Source organism: Sus scrofa, chromosome X, assembly GCF_054392235.1.
Source record: "Sus scrofa isolate SSC_HxYL_T2T_F1_AM1 chromosome X, Sscrofa_HxYL_maternal_Yorkshire_Landrace_v2.0, whole genome shotgun sequence".
Taxonomy (NCBI): domain Eukaryota; kingdom Metazoa; phylum Chordata; class Mammalia; order Artiodactyla; family Suidae; genus Sus; species Sus scrofa.
In genome coordinates this window covers 121,649,326-121,667,987 of record NC_139401.1, presented here as the reverse complement: position 1 = coordinate 121,667,987, position 18,662 = coordinate 121,649,326, and the positions used below count along the sequence as shown (strand labels likewise).

Genomic DNA, 18,662 nt, shown 5'->3' with positions numbered 1-18,662 from the left:
TTCTGTCATGGCACAGCAGAAACGAATCTGATTAGGAACCATGAGGTTGCGGGTTGGATCCCTGGCCTCGCCCAGTGGGTCAAGGATCTGGCGTTGCCATGAGCTGTGGTGTAGGTCGCAGTGCAGCTCAGATCTGGTGTTGCTGTGGCTGTGGTGTAGGCTGGCGGCCACAGCTCCGATTAGACCCCTAACCTGGGAACCTCCATATGCCGCGGGTGCGGCCCTAAAGAGACAAAAAAAAAAAAAAAAAAAAAAAAAGAGAGAGAGAGAGAGTAGTCCCTTAGTGGAGCAGAGATTGTATTAGGCACGTAACTATCATTTACTACAATAAGAGTGAGCCAATTTGTGTGTTTTAAGACAGATGCGTCCCTTCAGTGGCCTTAAACAGTTCCCACAAAGCAGGCTGAAGAGAACAAACGGACCACTGAAATCAGAATATCTCCAATATTAGTGTTTCCTCCTAATTGACTCGGCCTTGCTGATAGGATTATAATGACTCCAGCAGAAGCATTTGGTTGCTGTGAGGTCAGGGTCCAATTTTTACAAGACTAAAGGTTGAAGTTAACGCTGTGAGGCAAACAAGTACCAGAAGGAACCTGTAAAAGGGAATCTACCTCCTGAAGTGTTTAAAGGAACGGCTATTAACTTTTTGTCAGCAGGGTTAGGTAGGGGGTCACAGATCCAGCAGTCAGTTAAATTCAGAGCAGTGGTTACAGGAGAAAAACACATAAGAGAATTTTGTTTTTTCTTCAGTGGCAGAAGGAGTCAGAGGGAGGCAAAAATAATGGGATGGAGATAAGGGACGTCCCGTTAGTGTTCAAAGGGCATCAAACTAGAACAATAGGTGAGTTCAGTGGAAGAGTGAAGGAATAGAAGAATGGTGAAGAATCAGAAAATTCATCTGGTCCTGTCATCTTGGCTAGAAGCTGTCCCCCTTCTGAAGCCAACAGACTAAGGAGAATTCCTAAGAATCCGAAGTTTCAGATCCCCAAGTGCCATGGATGCCCCGTAATCAGGACAAAATGACTTATATCTTTTGAGTCAGGAACCAAGGATCCGAGGACCAATACCTTGGAGCTGTACTGCTGTGACAGTTGTTAACGGTACCAGATGAGGTCTTTTCTGTTGAGGCCCAAGAGCAGTTTTTCTCTGGTGTCTTTTCCAGAAAATAAAATCTCCAGGTTGCAGAGCACATGCATGCTGCTCACGTGACTGGCACCTGCTGGTGACAAAGCCAGAGGTGTTGCCTGAATCCCTTGCATGAATTAATCATGTCTGCTATAATGTGGTAGAATCCAAGGCTGAGGGTGAGATTCCCAAATGCACAGTGCTTATTATTTCATTAACCTTTAGTAATTCATAAGCTAACAATCCAGAGGGGGTTGATCTTACAAATACTAAAGCTAATGGAGCACTTTAGCCCATAGACGTTTTAGGGCCTCTGAGAGCATAGCTAGTAGTCCATTCATTCTTTCTACTCTTTATGAGGATGCTGGAGGATAAGGACAGTGGAGTTTCTGGATAAAAGGGAGAAGTTTATAGAGCTCCTTAATAATAGTGCTAGTAAAATAAGTTCCCCTGTCACTACAGAGATAAGTTGGAATTCCTCAGGTTGGAAAAAAAAATGAGATCGAGATTCTAGCTTTTCCATAGTTAGGAAAATCGTGTACCCCCAAAATTCATACACTGAAGCCCTAACCTCCAATACTTCGGAACGTGATCTTTTTGGGAAAGAGAGTCTTTGAAGACATAATTAGTTAAGTTGAAATGAGGTCATCAGGAGTTCCTGTCATGGCACAGTGGTGAATCCAACTAGGAAGCATGAGGTTTCAGGTTTGATCCCTGGCCTCGCTCAGTAGGTTAAGGATCTGGAGTTGCTGTGAGCTGTGGTGTAGGTTGCAGATGCGGTTCGGATCCTGTGTTGCTGTGGATCTGGTGTAGGCCGGTGGCTACAGCTCGGAGTAGACCCCTAGCTTGGAAACCTCCATATGCCATGGGTGCGACCCTAGAAAAGGCAAAAAGACAAAAAAAAAAAAAAAAAAAAAAAGAGAGAGAGAGAAGAAAGAAATGAGGTCATCAGCTTGGGCCCTAATCCAGTATGACTAGTGTCCTTAAAAAAGAGAGAGACATTTGGACATGAAAATAGGCGCACAAAAAGGGGGAAATGATATGAAGAAACACAGAGCAAACAGCCATCCACAAGCCAAGGAGAGAGGCCTGGAACAGATCCCCTCTCAGAAGCCTCAGAAGGAACCACGCCTGCCCACACCTGGATCTTGGATCTCCAGCCTCCAGAACTCTTGCCCAAGCCACCCAGCTTGTGGTGCTTTGTTACAGGAGCCTGAGCAAACTTATAGACGGCTGCAGCCCTCTATAAGAAGTTTTAACCACTTAAAATAAACAATAAGCAGACCTTTTTATAGCATATTGAGGGGACATCTGCATAAGGTCATTGGGAGGTATTCCAAGGGCGCTCCAAGCTTCGTTCCTGTCTGTGACCCACCATTTTCTCTTTAACCATTTAAACGTTCTGTTTACCGGTGACCTGCCATTTCTGTGAAATCTGTGTTGGTAGCAGGCAGGGCATATCTGGGAAACATCGTGGACAAGACCTCCAAAACCACCCCCCACACACTCCAACCTTAAGTGTAACATCATGGCCAATTTCTCTCTGCTGTTGCCCTTACTACCATGAAGAATTCTTGCTAAAATCCATTTTAAAGGATTTGGTGCTACCAGTTAGCCATACTGAGAGTGCCAAATAGTATCGCTATGCAGTGAGCCTTCAAATATCTTTTTTTTTTTTCCAAATTAGAAGCTCCTCTCTGCCAGTGAACAACAATCTTAGAGGAATCTATTAATTCCTTTAAAGTCTCTCCTTTCTGAGTGATTACAGGAGCAATTATCTTGGTGACAGCTGCCGAATTAGCATAGTGGTCAGCTAAGGTTTTAATTGTGAGAATCTAGGTCCTTATGCTTTGAAGGCCATGCCACCTTTTTAGAGTGATTTCCTTAAACATTGAAAAATTCTTTAATTTGCCCATTTTTAAAAGAGTTTTGGTTGAGGTCAGAAAACCTCTTCGTTTCAAAGCAACTTGAAGTCAGATTAACCTAAAGTCATATACTTACAACCATATACTTAAAACCATATATATATATATATATATATATATGTATGTGTGTATATATATATATATATATGTATATATATATATATATATATATAGAGAGAGAGAGAGAGAGAGAGAGAGAGATTGCTTTTTAGGGCCGCACCTGCGGCATATGGAGGTTCCCAGGCTAGGGGTCAAATCGGAGCTACAGCTGCCAGCCTACACCACAGCCACAGCAGCACAGGATCTCCAAGCCAAGTCTGTGATCTACACCACAGCTCATGGCAACACCAGATCCTTAACCCACTGAGTGAAGCCAGGGATTGAACCTGCAACCTCCTGGAGCCATGATGGGAACTCCCAAAGCAGTCAGCTTTTATACTTTTTAAACAAAGGAACAATAAATGGAATTGACAGGACAAAGAAATGCAGATTTTGGGTGCTTGATTAGAGAAGAACCTAAACAAAATTTGAGCTTGAGGGAGCCCATGAAAGAAGTGACAAGGGGAGTGAGTTCCCGTCGTGGCACAGCGGAAACGAATCCAACTCAGAACCATGAGGTTGTGGATTTGATCCCTGGCCTCGCTCAGTGGGTTAAGGATCTGGAGTTGCCGCGAGCTGTGGTGTAGGTCGAAATGCAGCTGAGACCTGGTGCTGATGTGGCTGTGGTGTAGGCTGTCGGCTACAGCTCCGATTCAACGCCTAGCCTGGGAACTTCCATATGCCGAGGGTGCAGCCCTAAAAAGACCAAAAGGCAAAAAAAAAAAAAAAAAAAAAAGAAGTGACAAGGTTTGTGTACAGAGGTTTCTCGCCCGAATCTCCCATCTCTGGTGATGAGTCCTCTCTCCAGATGCAGGGAGCGCGCCTTTCACATGGCCTTTATTTCCTGTTTCCTGGGAGACAGAGAGGAGGGCAGAGAGCCCCACACTGACCATTTCTTAAATAACTTTAATTCAAAATGATCAATGTGTCATCAGGACATATTTGGGGGTGGCCTGCCCTAGGCCCCAACAATGGATAGTTTTTCTTAACAGAGGTTATGGAGTTTCCTTTTTTAAGTCAAGGAAAGAGGCTGGGTTTTACAGTGTTGCAGCAATAGACAGTGAGGTTTGAAGGAGAAAGCAACAATACTTTATAGGAAGTAGATATCAAGCTAAAAAGTGGTGCGCTTTGTGGCTCAGTGGTTAACAAACACGACCAGAAACCATGAGGATGTGAGTTTGATCCCTGGCCTCACTCATCGGGTTAAGGATCCGGTGTTGCCGTGGGCTGTGGTGTAGGTGGCAGATGCAGCTTGGATCTGGCGTTGCTGTGGCTGTGGTGTAGGCTGGCAGCTCCTACCCCTAGCCTGGGAACTGCCACATGCCATGGGTTCGGCCCTAAAATGTGAAAGAAAAAAATTGGTGAGCTTTTTTTTTTAATACAAGAGGTCTCACAGCATGGAGAACCATTGGTCATTGAATCAGGCCCGGCTGCTCATCGCTTAAGAGCTCAATACCTGCAAAAGTTGGTAGAAGGGAAAGTTGCTTTTAATCAGAATGCTGGCAACCTGGGGAGATGGTGGACTCAGTTGCCCCCCTCCCCCCCAAATAAAACTATCTGCAAAGATTCTGCTCGGTCAAGAAGGTTTTTAAAGAGAAAGAGGGAAGGGATCTCAGTTACTCATTGAGATGGGGGTCAGAGCGGCCGCCCTCCCCACTGCGTGCAGGCTTGTTGATTCCTTGTGCTCTTTCCTCACAGTTTGTTCGCGAGATAACTGCAGGGGATGCTGGGAAAGAGAGCTGGTCATCTGTAAGGACTTTTCCTTTCTTTCTACTCTTTGATCCATGGAAAGAACCATCAGCTTAGGCCAGGTATTGCGTGATCAAAAGATCTGAACGGTGTGCCAGGGCTGGAGACAAGTAGAGCTCAGGGCTGCCAGGTTGAAGGGTAGTGACAAGACAAAAGGGGGCCTCCTGCGAGAGCTTTTTCCTGCCAAAAGCTGCTTATGCATTATGTTTCATTAGAACTAAACTAACTGTCATTTTCCCATGCTTTGCTACTGCTGTTATAGCTCTTAAGGAAGCGGGCTGTGGCTTTGCCACCAGGTCTAATTAAAGGCTCAAATAAGCCATAGACCTTTGCTGAGTATCATGGCGCTAACTAGTGCCTGTTCCCACACTCTATGAACCAGAGGGGAAGTGGGTTTGTGAATCTAGAATTCTGGACAGATTTTGTGATTAACGCTTCCTGTATCAGTCTTCGTGCTTCTATATAAATAGGTTTCTTCTACCTTGAAAAGTATTCAGTCATTGAAATATATTCATATATAATCTAGTCCTGGTCCACTTGTGTCACAGTTCAGGCCAGCTCATAATGGGTTGATGGGCACACAACAGTGCCTTCTGGGTGGGGCCAGGGTATAAATACAGACTCACTGCCTGAGACAGCTCAGATGCTGGTGAAGAGCCTAGATAGACATCAAGAGGCCACCGTCTGTGGCAAGGCTCACTTCCAGAGAATTACCAACATCCATCCACCTACCAAAACAACAGTTGCCCTTGACACCATCAAATCCCATCAGAAGCAACAGGCTGGCCGGAAAAGAGAAAAAGAACAAGGTAGTGGGAGGGGCGGGGGTGGGCGGGGAGGATAGAACAAGTAGCAGGGTGATCATCCAGTTTGGGTTTAGAGGTGAAACTCTCTGAGGCTATTTACTCTTAATTGATTCAATTTTGCTACAAAAAGATTTGGAGACAGCTCACAGGGATTCATTCAATACAGTAATCTAGACAAATTTTAAATAAAGTAAAATCAAGGGCAAAGGGCTAAAGGTACTGAGCAGGTTCTCTAGTCCAGGAGCAAGGAAATGATGCAGCTTCAACACGAGGGTCTCAGTTCAAGTTAGCAGCAAAGGGAGCATTTAAACTAAAAGGTGGAAGGCTCTAAAGGAGATCACAGACCTGGACTTTGAAAGATGAATGGCCTTCGCATGGGTGGAAATGAAGTAACAAGCATTTCAGGCCCCGGGGGAGCTCTCATCGCCACGCGAGGGGTGGGTAAGGTACCTAGAGGGGCGGTAGTGGGGCGGAGCCTTGCGAGATGGATGGGGCTGGAGGCAGAGACAGGAGCCCAGTCATGCAGGGTCCCGAATGCCTGCCGAGGAGCGGGGCTGGGCTCCTCTGCAGTCACTCAACAGTTTTCAAAGGTTCCAAAGTGTGGGAAACTTAGAGATATGCCTTAGAAAGTATGTTGGGTAAGGTAAACGATGTATCTCCATGGGAGCGCACTGGGGTGAGGGACCCGGCAGGGACCACCGTTACCTAGTTACTGTGATGCAAAGAGACGATGACGTCACAGAAGAGCAGCAGGGAGCCTGGGTGGGGATGTGAGGGCCTCGAGGGGGTTGGAGAGAGAGAACCGCCTTCTATATGTGCACTTCTGCCCCAAGGGAAGCTGCCCAGAGGGAGAGAGGCATTCCCTGATGTCGCTATCCATGTGTGAACACAAAGTGCTCTGAGGGGCTGAGGGACCCACAGACCGGGCGTGGGGGAGGGGAAGGGCATGAGGCTTCCATTGCGAGGCGCTGGTGGACGCTCAAGCTAAAGTCTCCCACTGGTGCAAGCTGCTCAGTGGCTGCCTCCTACTTAATCACCTTTTCTGTATCCACAGGCAAGGTGCTTGGTTCCCACCTCAGCACCCAGATGTCAGGACAGGGCTGTTAAGAGGAACAGTGATGGCCCTAGAAAACCGGGCTCCCCCCCCCCATAACATTTCCACCTCACATTCTGCACCCTGCTCTAGGAGACAGACCAGAGAGTAGCACAGGTCATCCCTGTTGTGACACAGCTGTTCTGAGTGACTGAGGGACCCACAGCAGGGTGGGGATGGGGGGAGTACAAGGTGCTCTCTGATTGGCTAAGGGACCGAACATCACTATTCACATGCCAAGCATAAGGTGCTCTCTGAGTGGTCAGAGCTATGGGAGGGAGGAGCCATGTAGCCTCTACGGTGAGGCGTTGATAGCCTCTCAAGCTAAGATTTCTCATTGGCTGCCGCTGGCCCAATGACTGCCTCCTACTTAGTCACATGCCCTGTATCAGCAGCAAATGGGCTTGTTTACCACCGCAGGACCCCAAATGATAAGGTCTGGCCGTTAAGACAAATAAGAGTGGTCTTGGAAGTTAGTGCTCCCCCATGACACCTCCACCTTGGGAAAGGAGTTGAGAGGCTTCCAGAAGTCCCTGACGTTAGTATTCACATGTCGGACCAAGGTTCTCTCTAATTGGCTGAAGGGACCCATGGGGGGAGGGGAAGCCATGATGTCTCCCTTGTGAGGTGTGACTGGCCTCTGAAGCTACATATTCCTATTGGTGGGAGCCTGACCAATAGCTACCCTCCTACTAAATAATAGCTTCTCTCTGCCAACCACGTGGGGGGTTTGAGTGAGGTCAAAGGTGAAAAGGTCTCTCCCCCATTACCACTCTCTTGAGTATACAAAAAGCTTAAGCGAATTTTAATGAAGGGATTATTATATCTTGATACATTAAGAGATAAATGTCGTTGAGAGTTTGTGGAATAGGATAGACAGTATTACACAAAAGGGAAAGGAATTTTTAAATCTATGTAATGATATATGAGTGTAAATAATATATAGTCTATAGCATTTCTACACTGTATAAACATATAATGTAACAAATTTTTCCCGCAAGGAAAGGTATAGGCCTTTTCTTGACCCCCATTTGAATCTTGAAACTGATTTTAATTTGCTTTGGGGATATATATGAATTGGGCTATGGTTGCTATGGAGATCTCAAAGCTCATCCTATCTTCTCTGTGGTTATGTCTCAAATGATGTCTTTGGGGAGATTGAAATTATGAGAATGAGAACTGTGGGTGTCTGCCTCTCAAGATGCCACTTGTTATCAGCTACCATCATCTACTAAACTAGAAAGACTCATAGATTCCCAATCTTCATAGATGATTACATTTCATAGTAGATCTTTTATCCTGTCAGCCATCCTGAATAACACACCAAATTAATTTGGGGGCATAAATGGATGTGCTTTTTAGGAGAGTTTGGCTCTATTTTCAGCTGTGAATTATGCATTAGTAAGAATTATTTGGACAGCATTCATCATCGTTTCCGAAGTTAATGAAATTCCATTACACTTCAGTACATTTTCCTTTCACCCGGTGGTAAATGAATTCTCCTTCGCTCTTTCTGTGTCAGTCTCTCGCTCCTCTTTTGCATCATTTACAGTAGTTACAGGGTGGGAACATGGAGAGGTTTCATAACCAGAATAAGTTAAATAAGGGCCAGGAAAGACAGATGTTACTGATTCCCTCTAAATGATGATGTGTTCGATCGCTCGGTGCCAAGAGGAGCAAGGCTGCTTGTTTTCACAGCTGTCACTGCTGTTTCCATTGCTCAAGAATTCAGGTCAGGGGCTGGGTTCAGGCACTGAGTTGGGCTGCAACTTAGGAGACTGGCGCACGTCTCAGCTCTTTAACACAGCTCCCATGTGTGAGCAGCCCTCAGTGGCAGCCCGTGCCACTCAGTCACAGCACTGAATGGATGGCTTGACCTGGGGAAGCACTTTGAGCAAATGAGAGGGCCCATAGCATGGCCAGGTCCAGCTTTGCCCCACTAAGCAGCAAACTCGGAGCTCTCCCAGGTGCTGGATAGTTTCCTTTCATTGTACTGGCCTTGGCTTTCTCTGGTCCCACCCTGCTTCCAGCCGTAGTCAGGGCTCAAACCATATCCTGCTCCTGCAGGTCCCAGTGGGCAAGGAACCCCTCTGTCTGGTTCTCTAGCAACTCAGCCAAGTGCACCCTAGCAGCTACTTGATCCCCACTCACAGGAGGCTCTGCACATTTCTAGACTCTTCATCCAGCTAATAGTGGTTAAAAAGGGAGTTCTGGCTCTGAACTCAGCAAGACCAGGGCTACACAGCCTTGGACTTCTGTGGGAATGTTGCCAAGTTCTGGCCCAGCTAGAGGCCTAGTTTCCACAACACAAAATGCAGATAATCTCTCTGAGAGACTGATCGTGAGGAAGACAAGAGATGGTATTTGTGAAAATACTGAGCACGGGGCCTGACACTTGGCGAAGGGCGGTTGTCATGCTGATTCCTGGGCCATGCTGCTGATGTTCACTGACTGCCTTCTGATCCGAAGGGCCTTCCCCTCCTACTTGCTGCAGGGCACAGCCTCCGCCTCATCCCCGATGAGGTTAGAGGGATCGTGGTCGGCCTGAGCAGCCCCACGCTCACGGGTACCCCACTGCCCAGTCTAGGCCAGTCTAGGGGGGCCTAAGCATACAGCTCACTTCCTTCCTCATCCCCCCCACTCATAAATCTGCCCGGATCCCTTTGGGTACATCGGCTATTTGGAGCTTGGCTTTCTGCCTACAGAACCTTTGGGAACAGTAGGGCTTCTCTCTGTCTCACTCCGCTGAGCCCTGGGTCCCATCAGACATTGTGCTGGGCAAAGAAACATTTAGTGAGCACACCTGTTCTATTCCAGACACCCCACTAAATACTAAGGATCGAATGATCAACAATATTAGACATGATCCCTGTTCTCACAGAACTTGGTCTACTAGGGGATGAAGATGTTAAGAGACACATTAAGGATTTAATAACCTGAAGCTAAGGTAGGTGCTCTGTAGAAAGAGGTTTATCATCGAGCTAAAAAAAAAAAAAAAAAAAGCTAATGATGCTTCAGGTAAACTTAAGGCCCCCTTATTTGAACAGGACCCTATAAATGCTGGGAGATGCTGGGAGTCATAAAATGTTCTAGAAGGAGAGAGATACAGATATTAAAGTCACCCTCAATATGATGCAGGACTTGAGGTGAAGCGGAAGATCATTTTCGGAGATTTAATCATACAAATAATATGTAACATATTACACACATTTGAAGGGTGTTTTATTTAAGAAAAAGAATGGAGGGAGTTCCCGTCATGGCTCGGAGGAAATGAATCCTACTAGTATCCATGGAGATGCGGGTTCGAACCCTGGCCTCACTCAAGTGGGTTAAAGGATCCGACGTTGCCGTGGGTTCGAACCCTGGCCTCACTCAAGTGGGTTAAAGGATCCGACGTTGCCGTGAGCTGTGGCCTAGGTCATAGACTCGGCTTGGATGTGGCATTGCTGTGGCTGTGGTGTAGGCGGTTACAGCTTCGATTTGACCCCTAGCCTGGGAACCTCCATAGGCTGCGAGTGCAGCCCTGAAAAAAAAAAAAAAAGAGAAAGAAGGAAAGAAAAAGAATGGAACTTATGAATCATTTTAGAGGAAAGGGGCTCCAAATTCCTAAATATCAAAACCATATGTAACTAAGTCTGTTTCCTTGGGCGAAAAAGTCCTCAATTCTGTCAGAACAATTAGAAATGAACATAGATGAATTGTTTTCTGGTCGATGGTATTTAGCCAAACTAACTGGAATAAAATCAAGCAGATGGCAACCCCATTGATTGTACAATCATTGGCCATTTTCTAGTAAAAAAAAAAAAATGACCTCCACATGAGCAATTCGGGCACGTAATAACAACACAGACTCTGGCTTATATATAGTAGTCACCACTTTTGATTATTTTTCAGGAGGGAGGGAGCCCAACTAGTATCCTTGAGGATGCAGGTTTGATCCCTGGCCCCTCTCTTTGGGTTAAGGATTCGGCTTTGCCATGAGCTGTGGTGTAGGTCGAAGATGTGGCTTGAATCCTGCATTGCTGGATTGACCCCTAGCCTGGGACCCTCCATAGGCCGCAGTGTGACCTATGGAAGGTTTTTTTAGGTGCCGCCCTAAAAAAAAGCAAAAAATAAATCTAGATTACTCTTCAACTGGATTTAATTGCTCTGTATAACCCAGTGTGTATGTATCCCAATTATTTGATGCTTCAGACTTCAATTAACTCCAGACAATTTCCTTCTAGAGGTAAAAGGCAAAGGGCCTATTTATTTGTCTACTTTAACCACATGGAAGTTACTGGTCTAGGAGTCGAATCAGAGCTGCAGCTGAGGCCTACACCAGAGCCACACTACATCTGAGCCGCATCTGTAACCTTTGCTGCAGCTAGCAGCTACAGCAGATACTTAACCCACTGAACGAGGCCAGGGATTGAACCCGCATCTTCATGGAGACTATGTTGGGTTCTGAACCCACTGCACCACAACAGGAACTCGTGGTTTTCTTCTGTTGTTTTTTTTTTCTTCTTCTTCTTTAGGGCTGTACCCTTGGCACATGGAAGTTCCCAGGCTAGGAGTCCAAGGGGAGCCACAGCTGCAGCCTATGGCACAGTCACAGCAACGCTGGATCCGAGCCACATCTGCAACCTACACCACAGCTCACGGCAATGCAGGATCCTGAGCGAGGCCAGGGATCGAACCCGCAACCTCATGGTTCCTTGATGGGTTTGTTAATTACTGAGCCACGACGGGAACTCCGTCACTTCCTCTTTTTTAAACAGCATTCTCAGCTTGTGTTCAACTATTTCCTGTTGAGATTTTCTAATTGTCCTCTGCCTTAAAAACAAACAAACAAACAAAAAAACTGTAGAGAGACAGCATAAAATGTTATATAAACTTTTGCATGTATTTTTAATCTAAGGAACCAAAAAAAACATGACGTGGGGAGGGGTGTGGCCAGAGTGAAATTACCACAGTGCACACTTTGTTCATATTACTTGGACTTAACGTGGGATCAATGGGAGAGTCCAGTTTAGAGAAACTCTTCACCTAATTGATAATTTGATATCTAATGAGAAGACAGACTCAGATGTGACCAACACTGGAAGGCAGTCCCTGCGTTTTCGTGATTCATTCCTCGCGTGCTTGCTTATTACTGAAGGGGATTTGGTGGGAGAGAGGAAGGAAGGTTTGAATCACTTAACTGCACAGTCAGTTCTTAACAATCCATGTTCCTAGAGAGAAGCAATTGTTCTGATAAGCCGGAACAACAGATAATCCACCATTCTTCCCCTAGTCACCTGTCCTCCTACGGTGTATCTCCCCCTCCATCCCCGCCCAGCAAACAATTTGCTGGAAATTAGGGGAAATATTTTCCTGAGGTAATCTCTCCCCCTACAGGCAACTAGCCTACCAAGCTGCTGGATCAGTTCCACGAGGAGAGACTGTGTTTCTAGAACACCTCTGCACCAATTTACAATGGGGTCTAAAAGGACAGAACGTTGTATTTTGTTTTGCCAGTGGTGGGTTTGTTGTTGTTTGTTTGTTTGTTTGTGTACTTGCTTTTTAGGAAGTTCCCAGGCTAGGAGTTGAATCGGAGCTGCAGCCACCGGCCTACGCCACAGCCACAGCAACACAGGATTCGAGCAGCATCGTGACCGACACCACAGCTCAAGGCAACGGCAGATCCTTAACAGGTTCACTGAGCGAGGCCAGGAATCGAACCTGCATGCTGATGGATACTAGTCAGATTCTTAACCCACTGAGCCACAACGGGGACGCCCTAAAATGACAGACCATTGTAAATCAAGTATAATTTTTTAAATGTTTTAATAAAAAATAAATCAGAAAAGTGAAAAATACAGTAGGAGTCTGTGCCTAGCCAGAAGGGAATTTGCCCCTCGGAATGGAAAGGTACAGGGCTCCTGGCCAGAGTGTGCACCTCCTGCTTCCCTGGCTTAGCCCACCTGCGAGGCGGAGCTGTCCCGGAGGAGGTGGTATCGGGGGGTGATTAAGGGCTGAGCTAGGGAGTTCCCTTTGTGGCTCAGTGGTTAATGAACCTGACTAGGATCCATAAGGATGAGGGTTTGATCCCTGGCCTCACTCAGTGGGTTAAGGATCCAGCGTTGCCGGAAGCTGTGGTATAGGTCGCAGATGCTGCTCTGATCCCGAGTTGCTGTAACTGTGGTGTAGGCTGACAGCTCTAGCTCTGATTCGATCCCTAGCCTGGGAACGTCCATATGCCGTGAGTGCAGCCCTAAAAAGACAACAAAAAGGGAGGGGGATGAGCTAGTCAGGGGCTAAGTACTCTCTGAGCCTCAGCTTACTCTGCTCTAAAATGAGGATCTCATTGGGCTTTGGTCAGATGGCAATGAGATAATAAAGACAAAGGCCCTGACTCAGTGGACATCCTTGGCGATGTCAGCCATCGCCGTCATCACCATCCTTAAAGGTCGTTGGCTGTGCAAAGAATCATGACAAGAGTATGTGAACCACTGCATCTAGAGGCTATGAGTTAGTTGCAAGTGATTTCTTATAACAAAAGCTTTTGATTTTTAAAAAATACATTCTAGGAGGGAATTCTCTGCTGTGGCGTAGGTTCGATCCCTAGCCTGGGAACTTCCACATGCCCTGGGCAAGGCCAAAATAATAGTAAAAATAATAATGCATTCTAGCAAATGCAAGGTATCCAGCAATAACCTTTGCTTTCACTCTCACCTGATATTTTTTCCTGTCAGCAGAGGAAAAGGTAAGATTATGCCAGATGCAAAGGAACCCCAGCCCTGGTCACTCAGTGGGACTGCCTCTCCGGAAGACTGAGTCGCAGGCTGGTGGCCTTTGGGAGTCTCAGGGAGTGAGCCCTTCCTTCATCCCAGCACAGAGAGCGCCTCCTAGTGCCTAAAGCTCTCCTCAGCATCAGCACCTCTTGCTTTCCTGCCCGACCACCCATTCCTTTCCACCAGGACCCTCAGGTTTTCTTTAAATATGCAAATACATTCATGGTGTCTCCTAATCTTCCTCCAATATCTAATCTTGTCCATTTGGGGTGGATTTTTTTTTTTTAGGGCCGCACCCACAGCCTATGGAAGTTCCCAGGCTAGGGGTCAGATCAGAGCTGCAGTTGCCAGCCTACACCACAGCCACAGTAAGGCCGGATCCTTAACCCACTGAGTGAGGCCAGGGATCGAACTGGCATCCTCACAGAGACTATGTCAGGTTCCTAACCCACTGAGCCATAACAGGAACTCCTGGGGTGGATTTTATCAGATCATTTTCCAGAGTTCTGGGCCCAGTCTCCTGTCACTCCTGCCTGTGTTAACTACTTGCATGACCCTGGCCAAAACATTTCTCCCCTGTACTATGAAATGGGGTGCCCTAGAAATTCTCTGGGGATACTTCCTTCCTGTCAAACCGTCTACAGTTCTGGGATTCCAGCTGAGGGAAGGAGAAGACCACTGGGGAAAGGACCCAGTATATGCACAATCTCACATCTATTAATAATAATGCCCAGGGAGTTCCTGTGGTAGCTCAGCAGAAACAATCCGACTAGGAACCATGAGGTTGCGGGTTCGATCCCTGGCCTTGCTCTGTGGGTTAAGGATCCAGTGTTGCTGTGAGCTGTGGTGTAGGTCACAGACACGGCTCGGATCCCGTATTGCTGTGGTTGTGGTGTAGGCCGGCAGCTGTAGCTTCGATTCGACCCCTAGCCTGGGAACCTCCGGATGCCACAGGTGTGCCCCTAGAAGAGACAAAATAATAATAGCAATAATAATAATAATAATAATAATAATGCACAGAGACGCAATCTCTCAACATCGTTTTAGTCAAAGGGAGTAGATAGTGTAGAAACCTTGTAAGATTTAACATAGCGGTGAAGTCTTGTACGACTAGTCAACTGGATGATTTCTGCCAGCTGTTTCCGAGGCCCGCTCAGGAGAGGGCCTTGCCTGGGAGCAACACTCCTTTCCGTCACTAGGTGGCAGCAACACTCAGCTTTGCCAAATAGAAACAGCGTTCTTCTATTATCATTTCTGTGCGCATCTCTCTGGTCTATACCTTTGATTCCTGCCCTTGATACTGAGTATTTCTATTTTCCTGAGTAACTAAACAGGCCTCATTCCAATGAAAAGTAATCACAAATTATGGCACAGATATCAAAAAAGGCATAGCATGTAAAGCCTGGAAAGAAACAGAGAAATAAGTGAGTAGGATCCTTTAATTTATAGAAGATGGAGCAGAATTGGAATGATGCGGCCAAGTTCGCCCAGGTACGTAGCGGCACAGTGGGGACTAGAACTCAGCCTCTGAAGTCACAACCCCCACGTCTTCCCCTTTCCTTCTTTTGGGCACAGAATAGGCCTGTAGTTTATCCTGGGGCCCTGAGTTCCTCATCTGCAACAGGTGCATGCTAATGGGATTTTGCTAGAATTAGAGACCCTGCAGGTAAAGGATAGGGAGGCGAGTCGCACTCAGGGAGGCACCTCGCAGACAGGCAGGCGTGTTACAGGTTCGCCCCGAGGCATGCCGTTCCCTAGTTTCCCAGGACAGCGTCTGATACGACATCCCACGCCCATGCTTTTCCTCCCCTTGTCCCCAGAGGGAGAGTCCACACATGTGTCACCAAAACAGTAAAGCTTTGCTCAGGAAATGAGACACGGGAGGGGTCGGAGTCCGGTGAGAAGATGCCTGAGGCCTCGTCCAGCGCCCGCAGCCTCCCAGTGGGCTCCAGTTCAGACAGCGAGGGGCCCTCCGCCTCACCCGGGCTCTCTCCCTTAGGAGTGGAAGTGGGCCCCCCTCCGTGTGCTCGTCAGCTTCATGACTCGCCACTACAGCAAGACCTGGGGTAGATGACTGCTACGCTCCCAGCCTTCCCCTGGGCCATCTGACACTTTTGGGAACATGGATAAGACCATCAGGAACATCGACGACATCAACACGGGTGAGTGCCGCCTTCCTCCCGCCAGCCCGCTTGCAAGCCGGCGCTGCAGTTGCAAAACTCCTCTGTGAGGGGGACGCACGTCTCAGGAACTGTTCTTTCTTTTTCTTTTGCTTTCTTTTTTTTTTTTTTAGGGCCGCACTCACCGCATATGGAGGTTCCCAGGCTAGGGGTCTAATAGGAGCTACAGCTGTCAGTCTACACCACAGCCACAGCAATGCCAGATCCAAGCCGCCTCTGCGACCTACACCACAGCTCACGGCCACGCCAGATCCTTAACCCACTGAGAGAGGCCAGGAATCGAACCCGAAACCTCATGGTTCCTAGTCGGATTCCACTGCACCACGACGGGAACTCCAGGAACGGTCTTTCTTTTCTCTTTAAATTTTATTGAAGTATGGCTGGTTTACAAGGTTGTAATAATCTGCTGTACAACGAAGTGGCCCAGTCATCCCTATACACATATCCCTTCTCTCTCAGATTCTCTTCACACATAGATTGTCTTAAAATAGATAATTGTGAGATAATAAAATAATAATCATAGGTAACGTGGTCAGGTAGACCACCTGTAGGATCACTGTAGCTAAATCAAATCCAAAAGATTTGCGTCGCATTGATAAAATGCCTGTACATTAATGCAGCGTTTTGTTTACTCTTTACAAAACACTTTGGGGTTTTTCTTTCCGTGGCTTCTAGAAACAACACTGGTGTCAGTATGGCAGGTAAGTCACCATCTCATAACTGAGGAAAATATGAGAGGAAGGACAAGATCAAGTACCAAAGCCTTAGAGTCAGACCTGTGTTCATATCACAGCTCTGGCACTTCCTAGGTATATGACTCTGGGCAAGTTAAATCATTTTTCTAAACCTCAGTTTCCTCATCTGTAAAATGGGAATGATAACAGTGTCCACTCCAGAGGCGGTTGAGAGGATTAAATGAGATGACATGTGGCTTTAACCCTCAAAAATGTAACTCGTTGTTATTAAATCATCGACGATGGGTAGGTGGTAGAAGTCAGGACGGACACCCTGAGCCCAGTGGGCCAAATATTCAAACTCAAGCACATGGATACATAGATCCGCAGTTAGATCTTCTTTCTGGAATGGCAGGCTTTTCTTATCAACTGATCTTTGAACCCCAAATCACCTTTTGGTCCATGATGGAAATTTACAAGTGAATCCCCAACCTTTTATTTGGTGAAGCACTTGGAATGGTCACGTCACACTTGCGTGTGTTGCTTTTGTTCGATTTTGCCTCCTATTGATAAGGAAATGTCATTCTCCCCTGTGTCAGCATGGTCACTTGTCACTTCGCCTCTAAGAGTCTATGCAGCAGGAGGAAGTGAGAGAAAGGCCAGGAAAGCATGAGCACTGCCTAGGGATGAGGGTGGGGTGAGCAGGGGCGGCCTGGGAAGCTGTAGCCAAGAATCCCCAAGTTCCTTTTCAATGTCCAGACAGAAGAGTTAAACCACCTTTTCTTCCCCCTCCACCAATGATAAAGTCTCCCGTCACTGGTGACACACAGACACAGTAAACTGGTGGTATTTCTCTGGAGAGCGATCTGCTTTGAAAGCTCTTTATACGTCTCATTCCTTTTTTTTTTTTTTAATTTTTATTTCTTTTTAGGGCTGCACCCGCAGCATAGGGAGGTTCCCAGGCTAGGGGTCTAATCAGAGCTGTAGCCCTGGCCTACGCCGCAGCCACAGCAACGCGGGATGTGAGATCAGGGATCAAACCCTCATCCTCACAGATGCTAGTCAGATTCATTTCCGCTGAGCCACAGCAGGAACGCCTCATTCCAATTTTGAGAACATATTCCAAAGAAACCAGCTGAAAAGGAGCATAGAGGGTGGGAGAGTGGCAAGCTATGAAAGGCTGTTCCGAGCCCTGCTATATATAACGGTGAGACACTGGCAACCACCCAGGGGTTCGGTAATGGTAGAGTGTATAAAAAAAGTAGAGGCTACCGACCAGATGGAATGTTCTTGAGGCATTAAAACGGTAAGTATGTGGTCTGTATGAAGCGAAAAGGAGAGATCAAGAAGTGATATAGACACACACATTACAACTATGTAAACTCAAAATAGATGTGGCCCTGACTATCCAGGAAAGAAAATGCGTAATGGATAGAACCTTTTCATGTCGTTTGGCTTAGCGTCCAGCATGCCACTTTGCAGACGTTATTGAATCCTCACGACAGCTAATCATCTTATCCATTTCGACACACAAAACGGCCCCCTTCTAGGATTATAGTGACTGTGTATAACAGCATTTTGAAAAATGGGACTTTAAAACACAGGGGTCTGCCACTGACTAGCCACATGACCTTGGACAAGTCACTCCGCGTAGGTTGCTTCCATGGTAAAATGAGGAGGGAAGCTGGCTAGATCTTAAATCGCTAAACTTTCAAAATTGAATGTCTTTGAGCTATCAGAAAAGTCCTAACTGGAGTTTGTCTGTCTCTGGCCTTACCCCAGTGTGTCCCTTAACCACAGATTTGTTTTGAAGAGTGATATGAAATGCCACTGGAGAAAAATACAACTTTTCTATTTTTGAATAAGACACAAAACAAAACGTTATATTACTGTCTTTCATATTTGCGTGAATTCTGGGGACCAGACTGAAAGTACTTCCTTTCCACCACACCCAGAGAATTCGTAGAGATGGCAGGGAGGTGGGGAATCTGGAAGATTTTCCAAGTTCTCGGAATGAATTTGGGACCATGCACAGATAGTGTGAGGGGAAAAATGTTGAAATCCTGTTTTGGGGCTTCCAGCAGGCCAAAGGGAAAGTAGGAGCTGCTTTGTTTTCAGTTAGTATTTAAATAAGCTTCTCAGGGACTTGTCCTTGGAGCTGTCCTTTGGAGGTGGGCGGAGCCATGTGTTTTGCCATGTGACCTGGGTTAACCCCAGGTTCTTCCCTCTTGGCCGTAAGTCCTCCGGGGCTGA

The 18,662-nt window shown here is 46.7% G+C and overlaps 1 protein-coding gene across 1 annotated transcript in view; it reads left to right on the top strand.

Annotated features, from left to right (window-relative positions):
* The first annotated feature begins 5,542 nt into the window (after window positions 1-5,542).
* Window positions 5,543-18,662, top strand: part of MAP7D3 (MAP7 domain containing 3) — a 71,202-nt gene continuing 58,082 nt past the window's right edge. Inside the window, exons 1-2 of the transcript XR_014834715.1 lie at window positions 5,543-5,710; window positions 15,555-15,717. The gene's annotated coding sequence lies outside the window, so the exon portion shown is untranslated. The remainder of the gene's footprint in view (window positions 5,711-15,554; window positions 15,718-18,662) is intronic.